Source organism: Entelurus aequoreus, linkage group LG16, assembly GCF_033978785.1.
Source record: "Entelurus aequoreus isolate RoL-2023_Sb linkage group LG16, RoL_Eaeq_v1.1, whole genome shotgun sequence".
In the NCBI taxonomy this organism is placed as follows: domain Eukaryota; kingdom Metazoa; phylum Chordata; class Actinopteri; order Syngnathiformes; family Syngnathidae; genus Entelurus; species Entelurus aequoreus.
This window is the reverse complement of record NC_084746.1, coordinates 41,739,697-41,764,409: the sequence shown is the minus strand read 5'-3', so window position 1 is coordinate 41,764,409 and position 24,713 is coordinate 41,739,697. Positions and strand designations below refer to the sequence as shown.

The window sequence follows — 24,713 nt, the reverse complement described above, 5'->3', positions numbered from 1 at the left end:
CAACATTTTAAAGCGTATGCCGAGGTAGATAGATAAAGGTGCTGGAGGCTGACCACTCATAGAACTTCCCATACAGAATTTTGTGCCTACAGCCTCTGCTTTTAATGTCAATGTTTTTTGACCAAGTGCTAATTAGAGACTCCAGAGGTTATTTGCTTTTGCAGACCATGCACCTATCAAGTATAGTGGACTGTGGTTAATTGAACTGAGGTGTTAGTTGGAGCATTTATGTGTGGAAAACAGTTATTTTATTTACTATAAGAATAATATTTAAAAATAACTTGATTAGTTCATTTTTTATTTAAATATTACTTAATGAAGGACATTTAAATCCTATTGCAATTTGCATTGGCAACTGTTTTTGGTTATTATATTTTTTACAAACAGATTGATGGATAACTTGCTTTGAAATTTTTATGTCAAGGTGACAAGCAGATATTGAAGTATTTATTTTTGATAACCAAAAAAAGGAAATGCTTGGGAAATCTTGTTGCATGATCAGATAGTATTAAAATGTAGAATGTATGCAATTGCATGCAGTAACATTTTCTGTCAGAATTGAAAGAACCAATAAATTTAGCCAGAAAGAGCTTTATGATTTCACATAAAATAATGTGACGGATGACGAGGTGGGCCACGTTAAATGGCGAGGTGGGCCACGCAAAATGACGTGACGGGCCACGCAAAATGACGTGACGGGCCACATTAAATGACGTTACGGGCCACATTGAATTTGACACATGTGTTCTATAAGGGTACAAACCAGGAGTACTATTCTTGTTGTTATAAAGCACAAGGACAGCAAAAGTCAATTGGGAATGGGAATTATTGTAAAACATGACTTAATGAAATAAAATGTATAATTGTATATGTATATTGTTATGATACAAAGTAAAACACAACTGCATAGTCACATATTTGCAGGGATTTTTTGTTGCTAGGCAGAAAACATTGGGCTCAATCATAACAGTGAATATAATTAAAGGAAGGTAGAAAAGTTAGTTTATGCACATATAATTAAGCAAATGAATGTGACAGTATGATACCATGTTGAGTACATCCCAGGACAATTTGAGTCTCCTTCTGAGAACCTTAGTTAATAATATTTCTAGATATTTAAAGAGCAGAGATTGATGTTTTATGGCATGACTCAGAGCTGCTAAAGGCCAGATGTCAGGAGAGAAAGCGACCAGAGGTGTTACCGTACTTCCTAATGACTTGTAGTTCCTTTCAGGATGAATCATCCTCCGCTGCACTGTGCTAGACTAGTGATGGTTCACAACATGCAGGTTGTGCTTCTCCGCTGCAGGCTTCTCAAATCAAACACTGTTGGGGAGTCAAAAAAAGGACAGTTCCTAAATATATCTTCTAAACAAAAATGAGAGATAAATTATACTGTGACCAGAGGAGCACAATTGGGCCTAATTTACATTTCCAAAGAAGTTCTAGTTCCTGCATGCGGTCAATTTAAGCGTCATGTTCGGTCATGGTTTCTAAGAAAAGGGAAGACATAATTGGAAAAAGATGTCAGACTTAAGAATTAAATCTAGTTTGGTTTTAGTGGCTGTCACCCTTAAGGTTCATCCTAATTATTTATTTTTGCAAGACACACCTTTGGGATTAACTAGGCTAAGCAATTGTGGACAAAAATGATGCTGAGTCAGCAACATGCTTGTTATTATTCCAGTAGTTTGGTGCAAAATGCACTGTTTCTTATTCCGTTACATCAGATGGACATTAACCATCAAGCCTCGCCTCTCATGTATGCAAGCCCTCGTATAGGAACTGCCATCATTTGCGGTAAGCTCGTAAAATGACCCATAGCTCCACCGCATGTTATGACCGCGGTGGTTATTTCCCAGATGACATGCTAGGCAGTCACGGTTAATAAAAACTCTTCATTTTATTGTCTCTCAAGTGTCTCTTTCCCCCCAAAAAAAGTGCAGGTATGAGGTGAACCTGCTGAGAGTTGTCTGCATGCTAATCTGTCAAAGATGAAACTAATATGAAGGGCGTGTTGGTGGATAAACCCTTAAACCTCTAAAGCACATAATAACCAGCTTATAATATCAATATGGCTTTCATTGTTTTTAGGATTATGGCAAATATCCCACATTTGGATATACAAGATGAAAAGGTAATCACTTTGGAGTTTTACTGCAAAGTCGTTTCACAATGCTTGTAAAAGCCAGCATTTTGTCTTCCACCAAGTGCAATATATTGTGTATTACAGTACCCAATAAAAATGCATGTCTCTTACCAACTAGTTACTTATAACAACTGCCACTTTGAGCATAATAAGTAAACACGACAATCACTTTTTACACAATGTGTGGTGTTGAATAGGGATGGGTGCCGAATGTGTTACTTTTATAGGTATCGAGTCACATATCAACAAATGGTACAATATTTCGCTATTTTTGTTGCACGTGACGACACGTTCGGTTGCAGGCTCGGCCAACTCAAGCACTTGGCAGTCAAACAAGCGCTTAGACCGGAACTGGACTTTTTTTGGAATTTTGCCTATTGTTCACAATCATTATGACAGACATGAAGACGGTTTTATTTTTTGTTCAATGCATTCTAAATATTAAATAAATGCTATCAAAAGTCTGCTTATAATGAAGCCTATAGGAGCCACTCTATTCTGCCTATAAAGCCCTTTAAAAAACAACCAAAGAACTCCATTAAGGTTTTAAAAACATAATATAAGTATATATGTAATGTAGTAGCAGGCACATTTATAACAACATTTAATATTTACGTATTTTGATAACGTTAAGCATACGCGATGCATTAATTTAAAAAACACATCACGTTTGCTTTTTTTTGTACAACATTGCCAATTATTACTCACTGCAGACTCTTAGAGCCAAAAAACAAATCACTTACTGTACAATGTCTGCTGCCATTAGAATGCAGACTGCTAAAATGTTCATATATTCCCATTTCGATGAAGGATGACTCATAATCCTTGCGAAGAAAAGGGGTGGAACTAAGTGTCTTTTTGTGTCGTTCTCGTCATTCCCGGATCTTCATTGGCTGTCAAAGTGTCGGCATACGTCCTTGTTCTTTTACTATCCAGGTAAGAGGAATGATTTATGATCTAGAATAAAGTTTGGCGAGCAAGGAAATGAGGAAGCAGCTGATCAGTCGATCATGTCAACATTGGCACGCAAGCTTGTGATCACGGCGCCACTATAACTAGTTTGTCTGCGTTAACGCTTATAATAACAATATCAGTAATATTTGGTTAATATTCAATTCACAAAATGTTAATTGAGTATTGTTGGTGCTTTTTGGATGGTTATTTATTGGATTTTATGGGCGGAATAGAGGACCTCCCATTGGTTCTGCTGTAAACAGACTCTTATTTACATTTATTTACGAGTTAGAATGCATTAAAAAGAAAATTCATCGATCGTCATGTCTTACCTAATGATTGTGATCGATAGGCAAAATTTAAAAAAAAAAGGGCAGTTCCCCTCTAAGCAGCACTCTGAGTGTACTCAGCCAAACTGCACTTAGGTAATGTTGCAATTTTCCATGCCAACAAAGCATTAATGCCTGATAGAAAACCCACAAAAAAAAGTATGACTCCATTTTCTAAAATACACTAGCTCGATACTAATTTACATTGGAATTGCCCAAAATATCCTACAATTAGCATTAGCGATTTAACATGGCGTTTTCAACACCTCCTAATTTTTGGTCATGAAAACCGATGCACGTTCAAACAGCTGCTGTGTAAAAAGTACACTACTTACTCACAGTATAAACATTTTTTAGGATGCAATAAAGGACCAGATTTAGAATAATGGCTGATTAGCCCATACACTACTGCCATCTAAAGTCTTGGAGTACCAGTATCGATTACCAGGTACCGGGAACTGGTATTGCCTAGATTCAGATTGAAAGGTACCCTTCCTTAGTGTTGAACGCAATTATCTGGCAAGTACAGTCTTTCGGGTACCCAATTGTTTTTGCATAAGACTGCAGTTGTGGGGCACCTTATTGGTTTTGCTCAAAATGACATACTAGCAAATGTAATGCAGTTACCCTCGAAGTTTTATGATTATTACACAAATGTTCATTGACATACGGACATTGTCCCGACCACGCATACTTGCCAACCTTGAGACCTCCAAATTCGGGAGGGTGGGGTGGGCAGGGCCGGGGTTAAGGGGGGAGGAGTATATCTATAGCTAGAATTCACTGAATAAGTATTTCTCATATATACAGTATATATACAGTATATATATATATACATATATATAAATTAAATAAATACTTGACTTTCAGTGAATTCTAGCTATATATATATCTATATATATGTATTTTATTATTTATATATATATATATATATATATATATATATATATATATATATATATATATATATATATATATATATATATATATATATATATATATATATATATATATATATACATATAAATAAAATATATACTTGAATTTCAGTGTTCATTTATTTACACAGATACACACACATAACACTCTACTTTGATTGATTGATTGAAACTTTTATTAGTAGATTGCACAGTTCAGTACATATTCCGTACAATTGACCACTAAATGGTAACACCCGAATACATTTTTCAACTTGTTTAAGTCGGGGTCCACGTAAATCAATTCATTGCACTTTCAAATACATACTCATCGTTGTATTTGAAAGTGCAATGCTTTGCAGCCAGTAGCACAGCCTTTGAAGGAGCGTAGGTATGGACAGTGTAATATTCTGGGTTGGAGTCAATAACCAGGCGAGGTGACGAAGTTACGTCTCTTTACTTCATACTTCAGAACCGACTCCCACACTTGCCGTCAGGGTGCGCAATACAACGTAAACCCTTGGCCAACCAAAAAGTAACCACAGAACAGTAGTGTTCTGTGGTTACTTTTTGATTGGCCAAGCGGACGTGACGACAGGCTGCCCTCACTCAGGTCCGCACGGACCTGGAGGGGGCGTGCCTTAAGAAATTCAGGAGAATGGTTGTCCCGGGAGACTTTCGGGAGAGGCACTGAAATTCGGGAGTCTCCCGGAAAATTCGGGAGAGTTGGCAAGTATGCGACCACGTTTTGCTTCATGGTGGCCGTGTTTTTAAAACAATCTTACTCAGATTTTGCACACACCTGCTTATCAGTCTCGTAAAGGTGTGTCCTAAATTTACGTGGTGATTTGGCTAAACGCCCTAAAGTTACAGAAAGTGCATTGTACAGCTTTGTTAGAAATTTCAAGTAAATCAAGCATATAAGGTTTAAAAACAGTGGCACCATGTGGTATATTAGTCTGAAAAATAAAATAAAAATGTTCACCTTTTTGTGTGCAGAAGTTTAGAAGTAGAAGAGTTGGCTTACACAAACAAATGCATATAGTTGTCCAGCCCTGCAGCCAGCACAATTCAGTTTTCCTCATCACACACAAATGTTTCCATTATAAAAACCAAGCCTTTTCTTACCATTAAAGCACAATCGGTGGGAAAAGGTGGACGTGCGTAGTGAAATAAAGGTTGCGAACTTGTGTAACGTGAGACACTCTAGCGTTTCAGGCCGCTGCTGCTTCTCTTGATGGCCTTCCCAGACATCCATCTGCTGCTTGCAGACCTACTTGCAAATATGGCTTTCTGCTTTGGGCCGATGGGAGTTGGAGATCATTTCTCTACGCCAACCTCTCTCTCAAGAAAACACTGTGCCGTGTCCGACATTGACAGACATGAGGAAGTTGAGAGGAAGGATTTGGGTGTCACTCTGGGACAATGGTAGCTCTGTCCTTAACAGCATTGCTACTTTTTGTTCGGTATCAAAGACATGTTGGCTTGGCATCAAAAGGCTAAACTTTTTTTTGTGCTTTTAAACACAAAGTGCTATCTTACTGTGTGATAGCACTTCCACTGTGCTGATCATATTTGTTAACTTAGCTTAGCCAAACATAGCACATACACATATATTCACTATGTGTACATTAAAGTGAGTTGCTAAACATTGTGTTTCTGCAAGCTAACAAAGCTTTGTTTTGTGGTCCTTTCCGTGATCCGATCCCCTTGGGCCCCATTCGAAAGGTGGAAAAAGAAATCTGTCAGTTATCTTCCAATCTCGTCAGGTGTTGTGTTCACACTCAAAAAGAGGGAACAAGGCCACACTGTTGTTTGTGGTTTACAATACATTTCAAGCTTTGGGTTTTTATGACATTATTTTGCTTTTTGGACCAATTAGGCTTTGACTTGGGGTTGGCTACATAAACTCAAATTGACCAGTGTAATAAAAAAGTTATAATCTCCAACTTTGGGCAAGTGTTTTATCAGTATTTCTAACAACCCAAATCAAGAGCAACACTGAATCTCTTTTTGAATGTTTTAAATCTCTGCTTCCTTGATAGTTCGGTACTGAGTATAGTAATTTGCCATTGTGTGACTTCTTTATACAGCAGCCACCAATTGTGGCTGACTCAACAGCACCTCTGCTGTTTGCAACCAGGTATTGCACTCCATTTTTAACTCAATTGGTTCAAGATGAAGCGTTTTTCTTACAGGACTGTAATCTATTTGTTGCAGTAGTGGTGACATAATTACGTTATCGTCTAATCTGCATAAGTAGCCCTGATTGCCCAGACACAAATTTCCACCTTGGTGGACAATAAAGATGTATTCTATTGTATTCTATGCATTTGCATTTAATTGTAACTGAGGCTTTAGGAGAGAAGAATAACATTTTGGTAGCCAAAAAATGAGTAAAAAAAGATGAACAGCACAGCAAATATTTTTAGTTAGCAAATTTCTCTTCACTAGATTTGTCGCTAGTGGGGTTTAATTACATGCTTAATTTAGCAACAAATTCGCAAAGTTGGCAACACTAATCCTCCCTGCTACATCTTCATATTATCTGGCAGACCAGGTGCGTATGAGCGGGGTGCGGTAACAAGCGGCATGTGGTAACAATCGGCGTTACACACACAGTCCCATTATGTGTTTATGAACAAGGCACCAAAAATAAACAAAATCATGGGAAACACTGAGATGCGATTAATCAAATCAAATAAATTCTACACAATCAACAAAACATAGTTCTTTGAACATAAGAAGAATATATACCGTATTTTCCGAACCATAGTGTGCACCGGATTATAAGGCGCACTGCAGATGAATGGTCTATTTAAAAAAAATTTTTTTTCATATATAAGGCGCACCACCGCATTATAGGGCGCATTAAAGGAGTCATACTATTATTATTTTTTTCCAAATTGAAAACACTTCCTTGTGGTCTACATAACATGTAATGGTGGTTCTTTGATCAAAATGTTGCATAGATGATGTTTTACAGATCATCTTTAAGCCGTTTTCTGACAGTCGCTTCCGGATGCGCCGTTTTGTGGGAGGTCTTATTTACGTGGCTCACATTCGGCAGCGTCTTCTCCCTGTCATCTTTGTTGTAGCGGTGTAGCGTGCAAGGACGGGAGTGGAAGAAGTGTCAAAAGATGGAGCTAACTGTTTTAATGACATTCCGAATTTATTTAAATCAATAATGGAGCAGCATCTCCTCATCCGGAAACAACAACACCGGAAATGTGTCCGTGAAAAACCGTCCGACCGGAACTCTCTAATAACTAAAGTTCATTGGGTGAATAATGTAAACTCACTAAACCGTTAAGTTTTAGCGCTTTTATGGCGAGTTTACTGCCAGATATAAGTAAGAAATTTGCACTACTTTATATTAGAAATGGCAACAGGGGAGGATGAATGTCCCATAACAAGAAGATAGAGAAAAAGAAGAAGCCTATCGACTACGGTTGTCGGCACGGACTACAAAGGCGGACACTCGCAGTTTTTCAGGATTTACGCAGATACCAAATACAGATTAGCAGGTACCAGAAGGTAAGAAAAGTTGCTTTTGCCAAATGTTGCAAAACAAAACGCCAGATAATGTCTTACCTTATACACACACCATAATAATACTCGTATGTTGAAGCACATCAAGTGGTGCGGCTTCATAGCTTACCAAAGTTGCACTAAGACATTTTGATAGATTTTTGAGAGCCGTGTGTAATGTTCTATATTTTCAATGGAACATATTAAATGTTGGTGTTGTTTACTTGAGTCATATAGCCATAATAGTGCAGTCTATACGTATCTCTTATGTTTGACTGTCATCTACTGGTCACACTTATCATTAAACCATGTACCAAAAAAAAATTGCTTTGAGGTCGGTAAGCAAAACCAGAATTATTTCGTACATTAGGTTATAAGGCGCACTGTCGAGTTTTGAGAAAAAAATAATAATTTTAAGTGCGCCTTATAGTCTGGAAAATACGGTACAAGTTATTTTTATTCATTTTAAATATTTATTATTAGTTGCTTTTCCTAATTTTCGTGCTTTGTACGATGAGTTCCCAGAAAGGGACCTCTAAAGTAGTAGTCATTTCATTTGTTTACCATGGTGGTTGCCGCTTGCACTACACTGGATCATACAGCACTGCAATTTGGGTAATTCTGCCATCATTTTAAATTGAAAACTCAGATATTATATTTTATAGTTTTGGGAGTGGATGTACGAACCATCAGCTTATGTGCATCTTTATACGTTACAAAGTTGGTCTCTGTGTCAAATTCAAACGTTTTAAGGGAAGCAAAGGTGTACAGGTACACTCCCCACTGGCTATTTGTGGTTCTGTTAGTGAGACAATTTCCTCTTTAGGTCAGTCTGAGGAGTATCTCTTCAATACTTCTGGTTTTACAGAGGAATCCCCTACAGCGAGGAGAACAATGGTTCCACAAACGTTTCAGAAGCTTGTCAAGCAGCTGATATATGAAGCATCTCAACTGCTTCCTGTGTGGTCCATATTGCATGGCCTTTTAGACTAAAAGAGTCTGACTCAAGGGTCAGTAGTATCGTTAATGGGTGCGATTTTTCTTAAAAAATAACCACCAAAAATACAAATGAGGTGATCCGATAAGCAGATATTCCCTAATAAGACACTTCAATTTTGGTTTTACAACATTTTAAATGTACTGTAAGTTAACTTCAGCAGCCGAACTTGACCAGACTTGGCAAAAGCCAACGATTTAATCATGTCTTGGGTGTGTTTGTTTACATTAAAGTGCCGTCTCTAATGTTTCACCTTACATGTTTGGTCTTGCCTTAGGTTTAATCAGTCATCTTTTTTTTCTCCACTTGTTTTGTTATGGAATTAAATGGTACATTACAAAGATGTGTTTTAGGTATCAGTCAAGATGTGGTTCTTTTGTGTTTTGTGCAAAAGATCCAAGATCCTAGACGTTTTTGGATGCAAAATGAGCAAATTCAAAGTACAGACATGCAGAAGTATTATTGACTAATCCATTCATCCCGCTCCTGTTTCTTATGGCCTGTCACATCTTTAGGAAAGTCTTCTATTGACAATTGCCAGCGTTGCATTCTCATCTTACAGTATTTCGAATTGACTTGAACTAGAAGTGATGAGGTGTTACTTTCTTGGATATTCAAAAGGTGGAAAAGATAAATGCATTGACATTCTCCTCCTATATGCAGACGAAACGCCCCTCACCCAGGACGGAGACAAAAGCTTTATTCAGGACATTGTTGGCCTTCTTTGACACAGACTTATCTGTCTGGTCTGACCTTAACTTGCCATGTAGACATGACTTTACGACCCTGTGTCAACACGCAAAAGGCATCTCAGTCGACTAGACAGCTTTCATTCTGCACTTTTTGGTGCTTTCTATCTAGTGGCCAATGTGTGACAGGAAGAGATAAAAAGTATAGGTTGTGTGAATGGCTGTAGCTAGATGAGTGTATGGTTGGATGTACTGAATGGATGTTGAAAGTAGCTGTTACTTAATCTGGTGTGAAGCATCACTTCGTATAGTAAAAATGTATGTGTTTACATACACAATGTCCCTGCCTAATAAATAAATAACTAGAAAAGCACTCAGAGAGCGCAGATCTCTGCTAGGCCCCATCTCCCAATGGTAAAAACGTTCTGAATCACTCCAAAAATGTCATATTTTTTTTCGTATCCCACTTACGACATTTCCTGAAAGATAAATTAAAATGTGCCCTTAACTTTTTGAGCAATCTATAACGTGATAAAAGAAATGGAGGGAACACTCTTTTTAGTTATCCACTCTCTTTGTCTCTGCAGGGCTGCTAGCATACACACACATTAATTGAGGCTTGTAATGTAAACATAAGGTGATGCCAGTAGATATTATCCGGATCAACCCTAAAATAAAATGACTTGTTCCTTATTCCATTTCCGACATTTCCTAAAAATTTGATGAAAATCCACTCATTTATGTTTGAGCTATCTACGACGGAATGAAAAAACTAAGTGAACACTCTTGTCAGTTATCCACTCTCTTTGTGTCTGCGGTGCTGGTTGCATACACACACAGAAGTTAAAGCTTGTATCATAAACATATGGGAACGTAGTAAAAATGCGCCGAATCAGGGCCAAAAACGCATACATTTTTCCTTACCCCATTTCAGACATTTTCTGAAACGTCATCCATAACATTCCATAACAACAAAACACTGACAATTGAATAACTTCCTGACCGAAGTAATAAACTAAAGTTATAAGTGAGGACCTTGGGGCTGGTGAAAAATGACATATGGCTGTACAAAAAAAATTGCCATCTAATTTCTAAATATTGACCATTTAAAAAAAACAGCTGCATTACAGAGAGACTCATGCTAACACTTCCGCCTCACTCTTCCTGTATGCCAGAATTTTTGTTAATTAGATAGATAAAATTGGATTTTATTGTCTAATTTTTTTAACATTTGTTTTGATAGTTTATTTCAAAAGTGGATTAAAACATTGGCTATAGGGTTTAGAAAGTGTTTATGACCTTGGAACAAACCCTTTCTATTTTCAGTATTTTCTGTAGGAAGAATAATGTCAAAAACTGAAAAAATCAGAGTTCGTCCAGCATCTTGGAAAAGATTGTGTTAAACCATAGTGTGTGTATTTTATAAAATTAACTATACTTGTTCAGAATGTGGGCATCCTAAGTGTGGTCTTTGATTGGACAATCCGGTGGCGGTCGCTTAATACAGGTTTTTGTTATCCATACTCCCAGACAAACCATAAGGCCCAAAGAGCTGCTATATAATCCGTGCAGCAGATTTTTTTAGGAAAACTCATAGTATTGACATCATCATCATGTTAACATTAGGTGTTACAGTAGTGTCATAAAGTGTTAAATGTGGTCAGATTATTTGTCCTCTGGGGCCTACTATCAACACTTTCTCAGCCATACAAAGACAATAGTGCACAGTCTTTTCCTGAGTGCTTCAAAAATCCTTAATTGCAGAGAACTGTGTTCGCCTAAGGCTTTGTCTCCGACATTATAAAAAAGAACCAGCAAATTATCTTGTCATGCGCTTGTAGAGTATAATTTTCTAGCTCAGAATTACAATGGTAAGGGCTGGCGGCAGTGTAATCTTGATGGCCTACTGCAGAGGCGAAAAACAAGATGTCATCCCTTGCATCTCTGGTAAACCCTTACGAGCACATCACCTCTGGGTATTTCATTATAAACGTACCCAATATTTTAAGATGAGGTGATGGAACATGTCACAAAATGTTTGCAGCCGATGCAAGACGGCGATTAGATTCATAAAGTCCCAATGCTGTAAAAGGCATTGTCCTCCAAATATGTTGCAGCTTTCCCTAATTGCCTGGTAGGCTGCAAATACAATACAAGCAATGGTTCATTGCACTCCAAATAAATTTCCTGGTGGGAACTTTTGAGTGCAACATCTCCATTACCACATGCTTTCATGATTAAATCCAAAGACCCGGAGGGGGGGATGACTCTGGTAGTGTTTCGCTCCATAAAAACAGTCATCATTACATAATGTACACATGGACTCTATCCGTTTTACCTGTGCACTGTCTGACAGCTGTTCAACCTCCATGATTGTCACTGCGCGGCCCTTTAATTACCGCAACAAACCACTTGATGTTAATCGCTGTGTGGAGAAGGTTCCCCTGGTACGAATACCCTGGAGTGCAGAACTGGACTGGTGCCAGGTGGTAAGGATTAGCCCCCTTGACTTGGAGAATTTCCACTACACTAACAAGTTCCCTCTCTAAGCTGATTAGAGGGCAGTGCTATATTAAATATGAATCCCCCTGGGAGGTGTTTATCTGAGCATAATGTTAGTAATCATAAGCCCAGACGATTTTTACGAGATTAAAAATCTAATTGGGTCAAAATACACAAACGATCCTCTTAGGGCGTACTCAAACTAAGCTAGTCTTACGCTCAAACTGAGCTAAACTTGCTTGTCCCATTACTTTTATTGTGTTACATTACTCCAGTTTTCTTGACTTATTGGATTATTTCCAGTGTTTGAGTATTTCCTGGTTTGATCCTCAGTACCCCCTGACCTTGTTGAAGTGTCCTCAAGCAAAACACGAAACTCTTCGTTGCTCCTGATTAGACATGGACGAATCATAGGGCGGGCCAATTATTGGCATTTTGACGTATATCGGTACCGGCCTCTTTTTATCGGTATCTGTCTTTTTCTTCTTCTTTTTTTTTTTTTTCTACTACTACACAATACCTAAACTACATCAGCAGATACAATATACACACATATGATACCTGTATTTATTATTTAAAAAAAATAGTATAGTAGAAAGCTATAACCACACAATCACTGAAGCGCTCAGCGGCCACAACCCCCTACTCTCTTGTTGTTCGCTTGCAAGTATATATTTTGTTGTTAGTTTTCAAAACATAATTTTTTTTGCTGGAAAATCCAGTATTTGTCCTTTACCGAATGTCTTACCGGTTCCATTTTTTTAAATTTGCTACTGCAAGTCTATTTCGTCTGCAGCCCTCGGAGTGTGCTTATTAAAGGACCATGATGATTTTCATCATGTTCCGTGATTCTATCCAACAACGCGACAGCAATTGATGGACATTAAAATGACAGAAAATATATATCTGCCAAAAGTCCAAACTTTGTGTAAATATATTGACATATTGGAGACTTATTATAGGTATGCAGTGAGTGTCGTGGTCCTGAATACAGAAAGACTGCCGGCAACAGCGTGTAGGTAAAAAGGTCTTTAATGCTCAAAATACAAAAGAAAAGCGTGCAACAGGGAAGTGCACCAAAAACACTGGGAGATTGAACACGAAAAGCAAAGCTTGACAAGAGCTTTTGTCTAAATGTAGCAAAGCATGATCAACGGTAACAAAACAATGATCTCACCTCCGTGAGGCTGTCTCATAAAGCCCTCTGATACTTTGGCCGCAGGTGAGAACCATAATTATTTTTCACCAGCCAGTGATGAGCCGCGCTCAGTGGCTGGAGTAAAGTGGCTGCATGACAACACCCACCGAACAACAAATGTTGACAAAATAAGAGTACTTAATTGAAAAACACCCCCAACACAGGAAAATATTACAAAACCAAGGCATAACAGAGCATGGTAATATAAGTAAAAAAAGAAGCAGTATTCTCATACTTTCTTTAACATTCACAAAAAAATATCTCAGCCAGCTTTAAAAATGTCTTGACTATAAGCAATGTGAAGGACCCCACAATTGGTTTATTTAAATGTTAAATGATTGACAACACTAAATTGGCCCTAGTGTGTGAATGTGAGTGTGAATGTTGTCTGTCTATCTGTGTTGGCCCTGCAATGAGGTGGCAACTTGTCCAGGGTGTACACCGCCTTCCGCCCGAATGCAGCTGAGATAGGCTCAAGCACCCCCCGCGACCCCGAAAGGGACAAGCGGTAGAAAAATGGATGGATGGATATTTCAAGGTTCCTTACAAGGAAACCTTGCAACGTATTAAATCCAAAAAACTGTTATAAAATGGTATGAAATTAAGTAGATGGCGAGTTATTGTGATCTAGAGAAATCTCATATTTGCAGGAGACTTCCCGTATTTTGAAATGCAAATGTTGATGCGCCTCTTTGACAAATGTAATAAAGGTGTTTGTGAAATCCTCTGATGTTGTTTGGTGCTAAATTAACCACAACATTAGCGTGCATTAAAGGCCTACTGAAATGAATTTTTTTTATTTAAACGGGGATAGCAGATCTATTCTTTTTTTTTAAACTTAAATTTTTATTCTGTCACATGCATACATATATCAACAGGGTCAACATCTTACAATATATACATAGTCAATTTATATTCCATATCAAGCATTTGTGGTGTCATTTTCCTGAGTTTTGTATTCAGTCCATTTTGTCCATTTCTCAAGAAATAGTTCCTCCTGTATTCTGAGTCTATGTGTAAATCTTTCTATTACATATAGTTCTTCCACAATGCACAGCCACTGTTCACAGGTCGGTGAGCTGCTACTACGCCACAGTCTTGTAATTGCCTTTTTGCTGGCTGCTAACAAAACCTTGACTAAATAGAAATCATCGAATTGCATATATTCCTGCGTCAAGTTTCCCAAGTATAGTATCATACTTGTTTTTGGAATGTCATATTGTAGTACTTCTTTTATCACTGACCACACGTCATACCAATATTTTTCAATATTGGGACAGTTCCAGAACACATGTTCGTGGTCAGCGTCCATATTTCCACATAGCCTCCAACATGGTTGTTTCTTTGCTGCGACTCTTCCGCTTATTTTTGGAGTTATAAAGTATCTAGTCATGTTTTTCCAGCAAAACTCCCTCCATACCCTAGAACTCGTGGCCGTGCACTGCGTTTTACAAATATTATACCAGTCCTTTTCAGTGATCTGCTCCCCTAATCCTCTTTCCCATTTCTCTTTAATGTACATGGTTGAAGTCCCCTTGCTTGTCATCAATCCCTGGTAAACAGCTGAGATCACTCTACATTTTTTATTATTATAAGCTTGTACCATTATTCTAATTAGCGGGTTCATTGATGCCCTTTTAATTTTTTTAATATAGTAGTCCCTTATCTGTAAATACCGGAAGAACTCATGTTTGTCTAGATCATATGTCGCCCGTAGGTCTTCGAAACTCCTCATCTGCCCATCTTCCAACAGTGTGCACATTGCCGTCAAGCCTTTTCGTTCCCACTGTTTAAACCCATGATCTTCGAACCCAGGCTTGAAATTGGGATCACGTGTCAACCATCCTAGTATCTTTCTTTCATCCTCTAATTTGTATTTTTTTGAGATATTATTCCAAATTCCAATTGTAAATTTAGTAATCGGACTCAGTTCTGCCTCTACTCTCTTTTCTATTGTTTTATTTGCCAACAAGTTTTGGATAAGATCTCTCCCCTGGTCTAATTCAATTCCCTTCCATTTCGCTTCGTATTCTGGTCTACACCAGCATACTAGATACCGAAGTTGGGCTGCATGGAAATATTCTTTCAGATTTGGCAATGCCATTCCCCCTTTTACCTTGGGCAGCTGGAGAGTTTCGAACCTAATTCTGGGTCTTTTACCCCCCCATATGAATCTCGATATATTTTTATCCCACTCATCAAATTGTATTTGTGGTACTGCTACTGGTAGGGATTGAAACAAGTACAAGAGTCTCGGCAACACATTCATCTTGATTATTTCTATTCTTGAGCTTAAGTCCAGACACAGCACTGACCATCTCTCCAGATCCATTTTAAGCCTCAGATTTATCGACCCATAGTTGGCTTCATATAGTTTATCTCTTTCCTTTGTTATATTAACTCCCAAATATTTGACCATTTCCAGGTCCCAATTTAGTTTATACGTCTCTCTAATTTCTAATGAGGGGTTATAGTTTAACAATAATATTTGTGTTTTTGTGACATTTAACTTATACCCCGAATATCGTCCATAATCTTCGAGGGTTCTCATTAATCTAGGGAATGTTTCTTCTGGATCTCGGAGATAGATCAGTACATCGTCTGCAAAAAGCCCCACCTTGTGTTCATTATGTCTAATCTGTATACCTTTAATTTCCTTGTTTTCTCTAATCAGTTGGGCTAATGGTTCTATAAATAATGCGAATAACGTCGGGGATAAACAGCAACCCTGCCTGGTAGACCTCTCCAATTTGAAGCTTTTCGAAAGACTTCCATTTATTTTGACTCTAGCTGATGGTTCTTGGTATAGTGACTTTATTATCTGTACTGATTTTTTGTTAAAGCCTAGTCTTTCCATTACTTTATACAGGTATAACCAATTTACACTGTCGAATGCTTTGTGAGCATCAACACTCACGAGCATAGCACTTGTTTTTGTCTTCTGTATTTCATCAACTAAATGTAAGGCTCTCCTTATGTTATCCTGAGTTTGTCTTTCCCTAATAAATCCAGTTTGGCAGTCCTCTATTAGATCCGACATAAAGTTTTCAAACCTTTTTGAAATAATAGATGTATACAACTTGTAGTCCACATTCAGTAGCGAAATAGGTCTATAATTGTTACAGTCTTCTTTATCTTTACCTTCTTTATGTATTACTGATATAATCGCTTCTTTCCATGAGGGGGGAATTTTTCCTTTTTTAAGGGTGTAATTAAAGGAGGTCTGTAATAAGGGAATCAACTCTTCTTTAAATGTCTTGTAAAATTCGGCACTAAAGCCATCTGTCCCCGGGGATTTGTTATTTTTGGTCCTTTGTATTGCTTCTTCAATTTCCCCAATTGTTATATTAGCGTTTAGCATCTTGTTTTGGCTAACTCCCAATGAAGGCAGGTCCAATGAATTTAAGAGAAGTTCCATTTCCTCCTCTCTTGCCGCAACTGGTTGTGTATATAGTGTTCGATAATAATTTTCAAATACGTTTTCAATCGCTTCTGGATCGTATAATAGGTTGTTGGTCTTGGGGTCCCTTATTTTGTGAATATTATTTAATGTTTGTTGTTTTTTCAGTCTCCTAGCTAACATCTTTGTTGCTTTAGAGCCTCCCTCGTAGTATGTTTGTTTCACAAACCTGGTCTTTTTTTCGACCTCATCCATAAGCATTTCGTTTACTTTTTTTCTCATGTCTTTAATCTGATCCATTATCTCAGAGGTTCCCACTGTTTTATGTTGTTGTTCCAAATCTTTCAATTTTCCGATTCGTTTTTGATATAATTCTAATCTTGCCTTTTTCATAAAAGATGTTTGAGCTATCAACTTCCCCCTTAAGACCGCCTTCAGAGCATCCCATAAAATTGTCGGCTCCACCTCCCCGTTATCATTCTCTTCTAAATATGAGGTTATATCTTTTTTTGTTGATTCTATCACACTTTCACTATTCAGGATGCCCACATTCAATCTCCATAACGTGTTTTTCTTCCTACTATTTAGATGAATTGTCAAGTATATGGCACTATGGTCTGAGAGATCCGTTACTCCTATGTTGCACTCCTTCACTCTGTGTATTTCTTCTTTGTTCATCAGATACATATCTATTCTACTGTACATTTGATGTGGTGCTGAGTAATGAGTATAGTCCTTCTCCAACGGGTGTAGTTCTCTCCATATGTCTATTATTCCCAATTCCTTCATCATTATGTTCACATATTTGCTAATGTGTTCCTTACTTCTAATCGTGCTTGTCGTGTCTAAGTTATAATTCAAAGTCAGATTAATGTCACCTCCACACAGCCAAACCCCCTCTGCTTCTTTGTTAATAACATCAAATATTTTCTCATACGTGGATTTACCGCTATCTGGGGGGACATAGACATTAATTAACGTTACTGTTTGGTTTTCCAATTTCCCTTTCACTATTATATATCTCCCCTCTTTATCACATATTTCCTTGATTAATTCAAATTTAACTGAGTTCGATATTAATATTGCGACACCCCTCCTATTACTCTGTTTTAAGAATGTACTGTAAAATGTATTGTTGTACCCGAGTTTCCTGAATTTTTCATGTTCCTGTTTAGATAAGTGCGTTTCCTGTAAATATATTACCTGCCTCTTTTCCTTTTTGAATTTAGCCAAGACTTTGCTTCTCTTAATCGGATTGTTTAACCCATTAACATTCAATGACACCACCCTTACTTCATTACTTTGCATAAAGGTTTTCCTTTCGTACTTTTTCTGTCTTCCCTGTATCACGTCTGTTGCATGTTTCAGTTAAATTTTTTTGAATAATGAAGAAAATAAAAATAAAAATAAAACAAGAAACAAAAGATGACCCCCAAGGTACAGAGGCTCGCTCGCGTGATCCTCTCCAATCCTCAACCTGGCTAGCTTTAACCATTTCCTATCTCTATCGCACAGCGAGCGACTCTCCTCTACACAGGTCCCTCAACCATAACATTGTGAGTTAGAATAAAAGAAAAGATAAACAAAAACCCCTAAGAGGGTATATAGGAGAAAAGTCAATGTTCCAATAAGAAAACAAAAAGTATCAATATCCACGGTTCATGATTCTATATCAAAGTTAAATCTCTGGGATTATATCTATATCAGGACAGAGAGCATATTCCTAGTTATACTACCTAGTAACCAGTGTTCTTTTTTGAACATGAGAGACAAAAAAACAAAACAGAAAAAAACCGGTAATATATATGCGGACCTATATGTGCACATACATGTAAATACATATACGCACTCACCCACAACCACGCATATATTCACTTGAAAAAAGGAATGTGGTAGTATTCATTTCGCATATCAAACTACTTCCATTGCACCAGGGTACGTATAGACCCGTCTCCCGAGCGCCCCAACGGGCGCCACCGCAGCACCACAACACTAAACCGGCTGTCGACCCAGCTACGGCAGCACCCACCACAGCGCCCCGGAGACAAGCCCACCGGGAACGAGGACAGGGGAGCCCCTCTACGCTAGCATGTCCAGTGTAAAACAAAGTCAACAACTTATCCATAATATTGATGTATATATAGATCGGTCTCATCCTCAACATATATGCAGTACAACTGAGTAATAAAATAGAAAATAATAAAAAATATAAACAAATAGAAAAATATAGAGGGAGAGAGGGAAATAGGTGGTGAAAGCAGAGACAACAATCGAGCTGAGACGAAGGGGAAATGCCTTCCAAATCCCTCTTTTAGTACACAAGAGTATGAAAAGATATTCAAGTTGAACCCTGTACAGATCAGGTTCCATAATGTTTTGTCGCCTGTATGATATCCAATGTTCAACCAATTTAGTCCCTTAAATATTATACATTCTCCCTTATACCGTCATCTTTCCTCTCTCCCTCCGTGGAAAATATAAATAAAAAAGGTTTACAGTAAAATACATAAAGGATCATTACAAACATGTAGTGCTTCTAAATGTTTATCAGATACCCACGTAAAATCCCATTCACACATACATATGCATACAAAAACATGCGAACTTGCCCACATTCCCACAAAAGCACCCACACACGATCCATGTCCTGATGTGGATACTCACGCACGCACCCACACACATATGTATGAATGGATACACACACACGCACACACCCACACACACACACACCCACATACACACACACACACACAAACAGAACAAAACAAAAAAAAAGGTTTGTATTCTATCTGATTCCAGATCTAATATCTTATAGAATGAGAGTTCAAACATAGACTAAACCAATAAACCATACCAGCGTTTCCCTTATTTCCCCTGACCATCCCCCTCCCCCCCGTGAGTCCCAAGTTCTTGCAAAAGTCCAAAAGAAAGTAAATCTCTGTCCGTTTCCCATCAGTCTATTCCCTTCAATGTGTCCATTTCCTTGGCAGGCAACCGTGGATGTGTCTATTTACATAAGTGTCAGTTGTAGTGGTGTTCTTACCCCATTTCTCGGATCAATACTACTCAGTACCGTCATTCTCGTCCAGAGCCCCCATGTTGTCTCCGGACTCGCTGCCGCTGCCGCCGTCTTCTTCTTCGCCGTCGTTCACCTCGTCGTTATATTCTCCTTCCACGCTGATGCCTCCCATCGCCTTGTCCTCTCCTCCCGGACCGTTCTTCCCGTGCGTTCCATCCTCTTCGTTGCCTAGTCCAGCGCCGTTCTCCTCCTCTCTCTCCCGGCCGGTGTCGCCTCTCTCCTGGGTGGTGGCGCGCCCTCTTCTCGCTGGTTTGGTAGTTGTGTTTCTCTCCATGTCCGGGAGTCTGGCTATACGCCGGTCATAGAATCGTTGTGCTTCATCAGCGGTCTTGAATGCATGCGTTTTGTTTTTAAATTCCACCTTTAAAACAGCTGGAAAGACGAGGCGGAATCGGACATTCTTCTTCCACATTTGAGCTTTTACCTTGGTGAATGTGGCACGAAGTTTCACAGTAGCTGGCGCATAATCTGGATAGAGCATAATTTTCTGTCCCTTCCATTGTAACAGGCTCCTGTCTGCCCGTAGTGCACGCATCTTGTCCTGAAAGTAATGGAAGCGGACAATCATCACTCTAGGCCTCGGGTTGGGCCCCGGATTTTCCTTACCGATCCTGTGCGCTCTGTCTAGTATGGGTGGCTCGGTGAACACGTCCCCAAGTACTGTGGCAAAAAAGTTTTGCATGAATTGAACACAGTCGTTCCTTTCCCCAGGACTCGGTAGTACGTTCGTGACGCGCAGGTTGCAGCGTCTAGACCTGTTAGAGGCGTCTTCCATGCGTTCGTTCAGTGACTCGTTCTGGGTCAAGAGCTGCTCACATATAGCCTCAAGAGCGGTGACTCGTTCAGTTAGCTGCGTTGCGTTTTCTTCCAAGTCGACGATCCTTTTGCCTTGATCCTCCACAATTATCTTCACTTCATCCATGGTCCTCTTCAGCGGAGCTATTATATTCTCCATTGATGCGGTCATGAGTCGGTGTAGGCTCTCCATTTCTGGGGGTAGGCTGGCTGCGGTCATGCTACCAGCATTAGCCTCTTTAGCAGCTACAGAGCTACTAGCCGGAGAGGCTAAGCTAGTCCCACTGTTTGTAGTGGTAGTTTTACTATGCCGAGTAAAGTGCGCCTTTATCCCCTGCTGTGGAGTTTTGCCGCCCCGCGAAGCCATAGTGTGCCTATAATCACTTATGTTCTCCTTTCAACTCGAATTTCCTCACAATATGTGGTTTTTATACAATTTGAGTGTCAAATTCACGGAGAGTCGCTCGGACGCGTCCTCCCTCCTTCACATCTTAACCGGAAGTCAGCAGATCTATTCTATGTGTCATACTTGATCATTTCGCGATATTGCCATATTTTTGCTGAAAGGATTTAGTATAGAACAACGACGATAAAGATTGCAACTTTTGGTATCTGATAAAAAAAAAAAAGGCTTGCACCTACCGGAAGTAGCGTGACGTAGTCAGTTGAACATATACGCAAAGTTCCCTATTGTTTACAATGATGGCCGCATGAAGTGAGAGAGATTCGGACCGAGAAAGCGACAATTTCCCCATTAATTTGAGCGAGGATGAAAGATTTGTGGATGAGTAAAGTGCAAGTGAAGGACTAGTGGGGAGTTGAAGCTATTCAGATAGGGAAGATGCTGTGAGAGCCGGGGGTGACCTGATATACAGCTGGGAATGACTACAACAGTAAATAAACACAAGACATATATATACTCTTATTAGCCACAACACAACCAGGCTTATATTTAATATGCCACAAATTAATCCTGCATAAAAACACCTGCGTGTTTGTTATGCTAGCTCCTAGCTCCTCTGCTAGCTCCTAGCTCCATAGAACACGCCAATACAATTCAAACACCTGATCAACACACACAATCACTCAGCCCAAAAGACCGTTTACCTAACCCAAGGTTCATAAAGCTTATATATTTTTAAAAAGTTACGTACGTGACGCGCACATACGGTCAAGTTATCGAATGTTTAGCAGCCAAGGCTGCATACTCACGGTACCTGATATTCAGCTGGGAATGACTACAACAGTAAATAAACACAAGACATATATATACTCTATTAGCCACAACACAACCAGGCTTATATTTAATATGCCACAAATTAATCCTGCATAATAACACCTGCGTGTTTGTTATGCTAGCTCCTAGCTCCTCTGCTAGCTCCTAGCTCCATAGAACACGCCAATACAATTCAAACACCTGATCAACACACACAATCACTCAGCCCAAAAGACCGTTCACCTAACCCAAGGTTCATAAAGCTTATATATTTTTAAAAAGTTACGTACGTGACGCGCACGTACGGTACGGTACGTGTTATGCTAGCTCCTAGCTCCTCTGCTAGCTCCTAGCTCCATAGAACACGCCAATACAATTCAAACACATGATCAACACACACAATCACTCAGCCCAAAAGACCGTTCACCTAACCCAAGGTTCATAAAGCTTATACATTTTAAAAAAGTTACGTACATACGCAAAAAAAAGCCAAAGCTGCATACTCACAGTAGCACGTCTGCGTCTTTGTCATCCAAATCAAAGTAATCCTGGTAAGAGTCTGTGTTGTCCCAGTTCTCTACAGGCGTCTGTGTATCCAAATCAAAAGTCCTCCTGGTTAGAGTCTCTGTTATCCGAGTTCTTCCATCTTGACTGCATCTTTCGGGAATGTAAACAAAGAAGCGCCGGCTGTGTACTGTTGTGGCTGACTACGTTCGAAAAATACGTCCATTTCGCACCGACAACTTTCTTCTTTGCTTGCTCGGCTTCCTTCTCCATAATGCAATGAACATGATTGAAACAGATTCACGAACACAGATGTCCAGAATACCGTGGAATTATGAAATGAAAACAGAGCTTTTTCGTATCGGCTTCAATGTGGAAGGCATACCCGTGTTCGCTGGGCTACGTCACACGCATACGTCATCCTCAGAGGCGTTTCGAACCGGAAGTTTAGCGGCAAATTTAAAATGTCACTTTATAAGTTAACCCGGCCGTATTGGCATGTGTTATAATGTTAAGATTTCATCATTGATATATAAACTATCAGACTGCGTGGTCGGTAGTAGTGGGTTTCAGTAGGCCTTTAAACATTATGATGCTACTGGTCTGCTTCCTAAAAAATATGTTTAAAAAAAACAACTACTTAAAGCCTTGTCTAGCTGTTTACTAACATATACTATTCATGTTTAAATAACTTTCACTACAAACGAATATCGGCTCCAAATATTGGTTAATAAACGGTATTGGCTCTGAAAACATATCAATCTGTACTCCTGATGCTGCAAAATGAGGTGTTCGAGCGCGTAGAGTACCTTGACTGATAATAATCGGTATTGGCCGAGAAAAAAACATATACATTTGTACTCCTGATGTTGCAAAATTATGTATTCAAACTCGTTGAGTACCTCGAAGGTAGAAAAGCGCTATACATCAAGAGCCCAGTTTTTTCTTATATTTAGCAGCAAAAACCCATGTTTGCACAAACAATGGAGAATCAGAGTCCCCTGTGTTTACTGCTGTACTGTACTAGACTTAGACTTAGACTTAGACTTAGACAAACTTTAATGATCCACAAGGGAAATTGTTCAACACAGTAGCTCAGTTACAATGATGGAAAGGAACATGCAGGTGTAAATAGACTAATATAGCTATAAAAAAAAATCTAACATATATACGAATATATACATAATATGTGTACAGAGTAATTTATATACAGATATATTATATTATCTCTATAACATATATACAATATAAACCAATGACCATGTACAATATTACAGTATATACAGTCTATATGACAGCAGCAGCATAAAATAGAGAGTAGATTGTTCATGTTGTCACTCATCCAGGCAGGCTTCATCAGTTCATGCTCAAATAGCTCTAGTCTGAAGTGATGGTGCAGTATTTAAGTATTTATCCTCTAAGGTTGTGGTATCCCCACAACCAAAAATAGTTTCATTCTTGTGGTGCAAAACAATAGTTGTTAAGATACAGCAGGGCGAGGCCTCCGCCAGCCAACTTTTAGTATTTGATCATGAAAGTAGGACGCCTGCTCGGATGAGCGGAAAAGCGTCTCCTAAGACGACCTGAACAGTCCAGTTGTGATGGATTTAGTGTCCTGAGAATACAATGACCTGGATGAATGAGAATATTCACAGGCACTAGCAAAATAGTGCCTAACATAAAAGGAGCCATCACTCTCTAGTAGGGTTTGTAATGTTGACAATATCTTCTTAAGAAACAGGATGCTGGTTCTTAAGTTGTTTGTTTTAGCGACATTTGTTCTTGGTTTATATGTTTTGTCAGAGTTACAAATCTAGGAACAAAATGGCTTTGTTTTTCAAAGAACAAATGTCCACTGGAGTGAATGCTGGTTCTCGGGAGGATATGCGGTGATCATTTATTGCTCTAATAAGGATCACAACAATGTTTAAAAGGTTTCCTTGCTCGTTCATCCGCGCTTGAGAGTTCTAATGAGAGTTTTCAAACATAGTTGAGCCACTTGTGTTCAGAAATGTTGCTGATAAGGGAAGAACAAATGTCTGGTCCAGCATGTCTGCTACCTGTGATGGCTGACACAAAGCAGCCCCTACGGGTCCCTGCTTGAGGGGGCGGCCTTGGAACAACTGCCCCCCTCCTCCTTCTCCAGTCAGTCATAATCATCCCAAACAAGCTCTCATGTTGTTTTGGGGAGGCTTTGTTAAGCATGCCGGGACAGGATAACGCCCCCACCGCTTACAACAATTGGTCGGCCATTGCTCGAGTGGAAAATACTTATAGAGAAGGGGGCCCCTTGAGTGTTGGCACCGACATGCCATTGCATTTCAAACATTTCAGCTCGATGTGTCATGTAGAGGGCGCCGGCTAGAAATTTTGCCGTGCTTGCTTGTGCAAATTAAATCGGTCATACTTTTTGACGAGAAAGGGGCACGATTCCCTGGGCTGCGTTTCAGGTC

At 39.1% G+C, this 24,713-nt stretch overlaps 1 protein-coding gene across 1 annotated transcript in view; it reads left to right on the top strand.

The window, feature by feature from the left end:
* Positions 1 to 24,713, top strand: part of egfra (epidermal growth factor receptor a (erythroblastic leukemia viral (v-erb-b) oncogene homolog, avian)) — a 101,696-nt gene that overhangs the window by 8,280 nt on the left and 68,703 nt on the right. The window lies entirely within an intron of this gene.